This window comes from Hippocampus comes, unplaced genomic scaffold (assembly GCF_001891065.2).
Source record: "Hippocampus comes isolate QL1 unplaced genomic scaffold, H_comes_QL1_v1.1 scaffold118, whole genome shotgun sequence".
NCBI classification, from domain to species: Eukaryota; Metazoa; Chordata; class Actinopteri; order Syngnathiformes; family Syngnathidae; genus Hippocampus; species Hippocampus comes.
Genome location: NW_017805461.1, coordinates 2,219,113 through 2,227,554, shown reverse-complemented (window position 1 = coordinate 2,227,554; position 8,442 = coordinate 2,219,113).

Here is an 8,442-nt window from a genome sequence, read left to right as displayed (position 1 = left end):
TGCCACCCAAAGTCAGCTGGGACAGGCTCCAGCAACCCCCGGCGACCGTCTTCAGGATAAGCGGTGTTGAAAATGAATGGAAGGATGGAATAGTAGCTGTGAGGTGCCTGAAAATGCTTGAGAATTGAATTGTTTTAACATGGACTGCTCGGGCCACCGCCAAAAGCACACATGCATTAATGAGACAAGAAGTACACCGAGAGCAGAGGTGAATACTTACAAATGCATATTCATAATCAGAATCAGAGGCATCATTAAGTGTGACATCATTCCAAAGAAAAGTTTAAACATCAATTTGGCTCCTGAAATGCCTTTTGAGCTTTGACAATCATATTTATGAGAGTGTGTGTGTGTGTGTGTGTGTGTGTGTGTGTGTGTGTGTGTGTGTGTGTGTGTGTGTGCGTGTGTGTGTGTGTGTGTGTGTGTGTGAGAGAGAGAGAGTGAGAAAAACAGATAGAAAGAGAGAGGCAGGGGAGAGAGAGAGAGAGAGAGAGAGAGAGAGAGAGAGGATGGCATACAATATTTAACATTCTATTTAGAAGTGGATGTTGAGCAGCAGCACATGGTTCAATGGCTAGCCCCTCTGCACATAAAGAGCTACACATGTTAAAATATAAAATATCACAAAGAAGAGGGAAGAAATCCATTTTAATCATTTATTTCCAAATCTGCACTCCCTCCATTGGTCGGAAAAGTAGGACAGGGAAGCATCCAGCAAAAACATGAGCCAGAACAGGGCAATATGGAGCATGCCTCCACCCCACACATACATGCCACTGAAATAGACACACAACCACATTGTTCACTCATTTGGAAAGCAATGGTGCAATTCCCCCAAATTACTTAATTACTTACTCTACTGTAAAACAACAGGCAGGAAGAGCAGAAGGCGATTGTTGATGGTGACGTGTTCTTGGCAGCATGTGTCATGAGAGGAGAGTTTTCTGACTCTCACTTTGTAGGCTTCAAATTTTCCTTGCTCCGTGTTAAAGACAAGCATTATCTGATGTGACTCTTTGGCAACATTGTAGGAGCTGACACAATATAAAGATATGAATGTGGCTTGAGAGACACCGTACAGAGAGAAATGTAACGTAAGCATGTGCAGGGGATGTATTCATTTGGTGACTTTCTTTAACGTTCCAAAGTAGCAAACCATATGCGACAAGTTTTACACTCATGGATGCATTTTGCAACAACAGACGCATTCATCATATCTGCCCAAAAAGCCAGTCATACAATATAAACAGGAGAGTAAACGAGAAAAACATCATCCAATTGGCTAGCTTCGGACAGCCATGGACCCTCCTGATTGGTTCATCATTGCACCTAGCGACAAAAGCGGCGTCCGACAGATCTGTTTCCACTGGGAGCAGCCGTAATTGATTCACTAGCTCCTCTCTTGTAACCATGGCAACACAGATGCAAGCCTCCATCAGTGCCACTCCCTACTTCCTGCCCCTCCTCTGGCCCTTTCTTTGTGAGGAAACAGGCAAAGAATATGTTGTCAACTACAAATAATTGCATATTTTTCCGACATCATGCATAATGACATGTTTTATTTCCTGCTGATACATCCATTGAATATCTTCTGCCCACCTTTTATATGCTTCGTGCACCCACACAAAGAATGAGAGATGCAGGCAGAACTAAACCATTTTTCTGGGATTAGGAGTAAATCTGGCTCTATAGTCAATCATGGATAACCTAGATTTGACAATCAAATGGTTCATCAGAGGAAGAGGGCGTTGACCAACCAGTTATGAGTGGGGGGGAAAATGGGACGACTATCCACGGATCAATACAGACACATGAAGTCAATAGTGAAATCAGTGAATACACCACCATTTTCGGAGTGCAGTGACCAGCTAAATAATTGACTGTATTGACGTACTGAGGACATTATGTTCTGCTTTTTTGCCACAAGAGGGCGCGTACTCTCCTTTCTCCCCTTTCCTCATGCTCAGACTGGGCTATCTGATAGATTTGTATTCTCACACTCAGAGGACGAAACCCACACAAAGAATGAGAGATGCAGGCAGAACTAAACCATTTTTCTGGGATTAGGAGTAAATCTGGCTCTATAGTCAATCATGGATAACCTAGATTTGACAATCAAATGGTTCATCAGAGGAAGAGGGCGTTGACCAACCAGTTATGAGTGGGGGGGAAATGGGACGACAATCCACGGATCAATACAGACACATGAAGTCAATAGTGAAATCAGTGAATACACCACCACTTTCGGAGTGCAGTGACCAGCTAAATAATTGACTGTATTGACGTACTGAGGACATTATGTTCTGCTTTTTTGCCACAAGAGGGCGCGTACCCTCCTTTCTCCCCTTTCCTCATGCTCAGACTGGGCTATCTGATAGATTTGCATTCTCACACTCAGAGGACGAAGTGTATGTTGCACAGACACTCCCGCAGCCTTGATAACGGATTCCCATTCACTGTGTTTTCAGGAAATGAAAACGCTGGGAAGGGGACTGCATTAAACACAGCTTGCAAACGTCATCCGGTGTAAGAAATCAAAGAAGGAAAGATGGAGCGATGCACTGCAGCAGAACAAAATGCCTCATTCATAGAGGATTTCACAAAGGCAAATGCTGCACAGTTAAGGTTTTTTTTCCAGATTGATCTTTTTATTTCCTGCTTTTCTTCCGCATTACACAATTTATGCACAACGTATTTATTTTCTATCCTATCGCACATGTATAAGCATTGTGTCATGTCTATTTTTATTTCTCATTAGTCATGCTGAACCGAATGTGCGCCCACCAGCACAGCATGCATGTGAAGGGCAATGGAGGAGCAGACCTGCTGCATGTGCTCAGGCTTGGCCCAGTTCCTTTAAAAAAAATATTGAGGGAGTGACTTTGAATAATAGAGGAGAGTGCTGGCCTGTAGAGAGCCTGATGTTGGAAGTGCAGGCTGGAATGTTTTTTTTTTTTTTTTGGTGAGGTTGCTCCACTTTCCACCAGAAAACGCCACCGTATTGTGATGTGTATTTCATTCATTCTCATGAACTGTCAGGTTAACCAGCACTATACAGCGTCCCATCTCAATAGCATCAAAAATTAAATAGCTACAAGGACAGCAGATTCCCATGAGTGCATGCAGCACAGTATTTGCATGTGTAATGAAGAATTACTTGTCTCTACAGGGTAAGGTACCCAGATGGCACTTTATTAGCTGCAAATAAAAGGAATTACCTGTAAAACCATCCACAAGAAGATAGAATTAAACACAATACAACAACACAAAATTGTGTGAGTGACACATTTAGTTTCACTTTCTGCTGCCTTCTTTAAGCTACTCTTCGTGGCATCATTAAGATGATTCCACCTAATCGCATTAGAGGAGTAACAGGAGAATTAATACTTGACACTCTTTACTGAGGCCTTAATCCATGTAGGACAAACTGGAATATTGACATCAGTGGCAGAATAGACAGGAAGTTGAAAATTGAAGTTTGGTACGAAAAGTTAAGAACACCAGTAATATGTGGGGTTCAGTTGTTTTCTTCCGCTATGTGTGAGGGGTCCTGGACATTTTGTTTGTTTGTTTTAAAATGTCAAAGTATTTTAGATAAATTCATATTTCCATACTATGACCCTTGCAAGCCTATATTGCATTGTACAAGTATCGCATATTCTCCTATAATTGCGAGAGGAAAATGTAAAATGATTTAGACTGTAAAATAAAAAAAAGAGAGCACTTACGTTATGCACGTATCTTAATAACCTTGCATACATGCATACATACTATACAAGCATGCATGCATATATATACATACCTACATACAGTGGATAAAACAGTCCACAAAGCCCTGTTCAAATGCATTATGTTTGTGATATGAAAAAGTCAGACTAATATAAATAATTGCCAAACTTTTTTTTTTTCGACTGATGACATGTCCAACTCAACTGGTGGAAAAAATAAACTTTCGAGAGCAGAAATAAAAATGTACGATAAAACAAGATGCTTGCACAAAGTGTGTGCACGCTTTGACAACTGGATTTGGCCACGTGCTGAATAAACCAATCATATTCAAGCTCATGTCAAATGGTAGTCACCACACAACTGCTGCCATTTAAAATGCCTCAAATACATTTCAATTGTTCTACTGGGCTTTTCCTGACATTTTTCTACAGGAGTAGCCACTGACTGCTATTTGTAAGTCTTCATTATTCCCTCTACCATGTCCAAGGTCCAGCTGAAGGGGAAAAAAAAAAACAGTCACACAACATGATGTTGCCACCATCATGCTTGCTTGAATGTTGGTATGGCCATGTGTTTTTTTGGCAATGAGCAGTGTTGTGTTTATGTCAAACACACCTTTCAATATTTATGCCAACATGTTCAGCCTTGGTTTCACTGGACCATAAGTTCACACGTGTTTAGGAGATTTTGCAATGGTCTAAGGAAACCAAGGTTGAACATTTGGCCCAAATTCCAGACAGTGTGTTTCACACAAACACAAACACTGCTCGTCACCAAAAGTACATATACAACATACATTGAGTGCCTCCAATCATGAAACACAACCGTCCAACATGCAGATGACGGTCGGCTTGGTGTGTAACAGACTTTTAGTTCCAAGGAGAACCATCAAATACAAATTAAACTTTTTCGGTAGAAATGAATGATTCAATTGTGCAGAGACAATTTCCATTGTGACATAATACAGAAATCATTTGCTTATCACGCCAGTTTTCCAAGGTGTCAGTAAGGAAGAATGTAATGAAGCATCCAGCTGTGGTCCAGATAACCTTCTGCCTGCATACGAAAACAAAATCCTAAACATATTGTTAAATTAACATGGCTCTGAAAATGTCAATCAAAATGAGCAGTATTTTCGTTGTAAAGACTTGATACAAATATTGATGTTGTGTGCAGGTGTTCCTAATGTTGTGGCAGGTGCAGGAGCTAACAAGAGCAATTTCATAATTTGTCTGCTGCACTCCAGTGGGCTTTAAATTAGACCTGATAACCGCATCATCGTGCCAATTAGCATGACAGTATTTTTGGTCACATACCCCATGCTGCTTACTACTGTTATTTTTACATGAAAATAGTTCCACTTAACAAAAGAAGGGTCTCATCTTGTGGACGCGCATACTGAATATTATGTAGACAATATGAACAACAGTCCTTCACCAAGAACAAGGTTTATATTATAACACGGATTGGTCTTTTTCAAAGAAACACTGCAACTATAAATAAGCATAAATTGCTGAAATTAAGTAGTGCACGGTATAAATGTCACATTTAGATCACACACACACACACATATATATATATATATATATATATATGAGAGATAGATAGATAGATATTCATATGCATCCTAGTAAATAAAAATGATGTCCTTAAATTTAGGGTTAGGCTATTCCTGTTATTTTTGTCTTTTTCTTTTTTTTTTAAAGAAATAATTAATGTCAGACATAAAACACATACATTAAAAAATGTCCCCCTCATTGTCAAAGATGCCGAAGAAAGAAAATACGACACGAGTCTTTAAGCAGTATTTACAGCTGCACTTCCTCCAAAAGGAGGGCACACTGTACAGACAAGAGGCTGCCACAGACCAGAAATAGCATTCGGGGGCATGATGGATTAAGAGGGCAAATTTGCGAGTGGTCACTTCATTAGAATATTCTCTATTCTGAAACGACTGGACGAAGCAACATAAAATAATAAAGACCCGTTTAGAAGGGGAAAAAAATCATATCAAACGAGCTTGTTGACAGCAATCTTTTGCTTCTGCCTTTCATACAAGCAGACCGGAGGGGGCATACGTGAAATCTATGAGGGAGATGACAAGGAAATAATTCTATTCTCTGTGTGTTTGGATAAATGGATGGGCAGGACGGGTGGGTAAAATAATCCAGTTTGAGGCGAAGAGAAGATGGACGTCAATCGAGGCTGGGAAGGAGTAGGGTCGAGAACAAAGCCACTGGAAGCGAGATGTGGGAGTGGGAGTAAAAGGAGAGAGTGGGAGGAGAGAGTGGGATGTGAGTGATGCTACCGCATTCACATTTGCTGTACACACCCTCGTTCATTGTTTTAGTCATACACTGCACCCACAATACAAGATGGCAGTAAACATGCACCTTCATTAGTAAAATAAAGAAATAAAGTGCGTGGGGCATTATCAACATTTAATGCTACTTCACAATCACGAAGCTAAAATAAACACGTTCCTGTTTTTATATTTTTTGATTTTTTTTCTGACAGATGGCCCACCTAAAAATAAACAGATTTGGGAAAAAAACATCCACATGTGGCACTAAGATGACTCATCCATCATATACAGCTGCTCACTGCAGGCTTACACTCACAAAGATGGCCAGAAATAGCATTCCTCTCGTTCTAATCACAATACTTCTTGAACTCGTAACATCTGACTAAAAGCAGATTATACGTCCAAACCGCTGGGAGTTAAGTGACTCCCTGTACATTCTGGAGACACCGCAGATTTTATTGCATTGATTTAATTACCCATTTATTCCTGGCCTCTTTTCCAGTGTGGATTGCTGCTAGCTGAAAACCTTGAGATAACATTGAATCTAAAAAAATAAATAAATATATAAAAAGAAATGGGGTTTTGGTTGATGTGCATGAAAAAAAACATCCTTAAATACATATATACAGTATGCCACAATTTGTTATCAAAAAGCATTAAAGTCAAACACAAACACAGCATAGCCTTTGCATCACCTTTCACACAGTGATGGTGAAAATATAAAAAATAAAAACATAGCTGTTGCTGGCAAGCCATCTAAACAAGAAACACAAAGAGTTGACAGTTTTAGGTTTGTGGCTCAACTTTTACATGTGAGCAATAACCCTTTCTAAATAATACTATTCGACCAGCAACACTGTCACAAAAGGAGGAAATGGTTCAAATAAATCCATTCAGGTACCCACGACGCTGTAAGGACCAATAATTTCAGTCTATGGTGCCAAACAGAGGACAACGCCTGCAGTCAGAGTCTGAGTCCTTCTCACAGACATCTGATCCCATTGATGCGCACTCAAAAATAAATACAGCATACGGTACTCGTCACGAGTGTGAGGACATTGTGGACTTTTGCCCACCCCTAATACCCCGCAGTGAGCAGTGCAAGGATGCTATGCTAAGAAGACAGTCCTCTTAGAACGGCATCCTCTCTCCAAACAGCTGACCACAGATTTCCTTCACTTCGACATTCACTGAATCAGACATCACAACACTAAAGGCCATGCCTCGTGTTGTTTTCCCTCCCTTAGATTGAAAGAATAAGGTAAGAGCCAGTTGCGCTTTCTTTTGCCCAACTCCTTCCACAATATATGGCTGAGTTGCAGGGAGCCTTTCGCTAACCCCTCCGTCAGTTCAATCCTCCAGGCCTGCAGCGGTGACCTAAGCACTGCAGCAGATGTTGTGGCTGTATGAACACGGATGCCAAGCAAGAGCAGTGCATCGCCATCTGTTCTAATCTGTTAATTCAAAAAAAAAAAAAAGAAAAAAGGATAGCACGGGAATAGCTGCAGTAGGCAAGGAAATCAAGCACCTGTTATATTTTACTACTACTACGACCACCACCAGTCCTACTCCTACTACTATAGGCCTTCTACTACTAATAATAACGATAGTAAAAGGAATAATAATGTTTATATTATGCACTTACAAATAAAGCAAGCTTATCCCCAAGTGAATGTCCTCGATGTGCGTGAGTGTGCAAAGCAAGTGGCAAGGTCGAAACATATAGCACTCTTCCACAGTCATGAGTCAATGAAGTGCGACGCAATGAAACTGAGGGCTTATATAACGGGTAGCGGAGGGGACAAAGGGTGGTCAGACACGCTCATGTAAAATTCCGCATGAAAGGCGCAGTTCGGAGACAGAAAGTGATGCATCCTGGGTGGTTAACACAAAATATCATCGATAAATCCTGATAGTGCATAAAGTGTCCTATTGATATCAAGATGGAGGAATCAGGTTTGACCCATATTACTGACAAGTGCAGCGCCAAATTGCATGGAAGCCACACATGGCTATGAACCAGCCATGTCGTGTTCTGGGACAAATGACGGGAGCAAAAGTAGCCGTGCCAGGGAGCCTTGGCCTCGAGCTGTGAGCGCAGCCCACACTTACTCGCTTTGGCCCACTGACTCTCACTTTGCCTTGGTAACACACAGGGACAAGGGTGGAAAAAAAAAACCTCATCCAACAGCACTATATATATCCATCTACCCATCTACCGCATACCTTTAAACCAAACTATGTAACAACTACATCATTGCAAGGTGTTCAAGTATTAGATACCAGCTTACAACTATTGTTCTTTGTAAAGGACTATATCTTTCATAAATGGATTACAAATGTTATTTGTAAATTACTGCCATACCGTTTTTATCCATTTAGCACATTTTATTTCATCCTGCCATCAC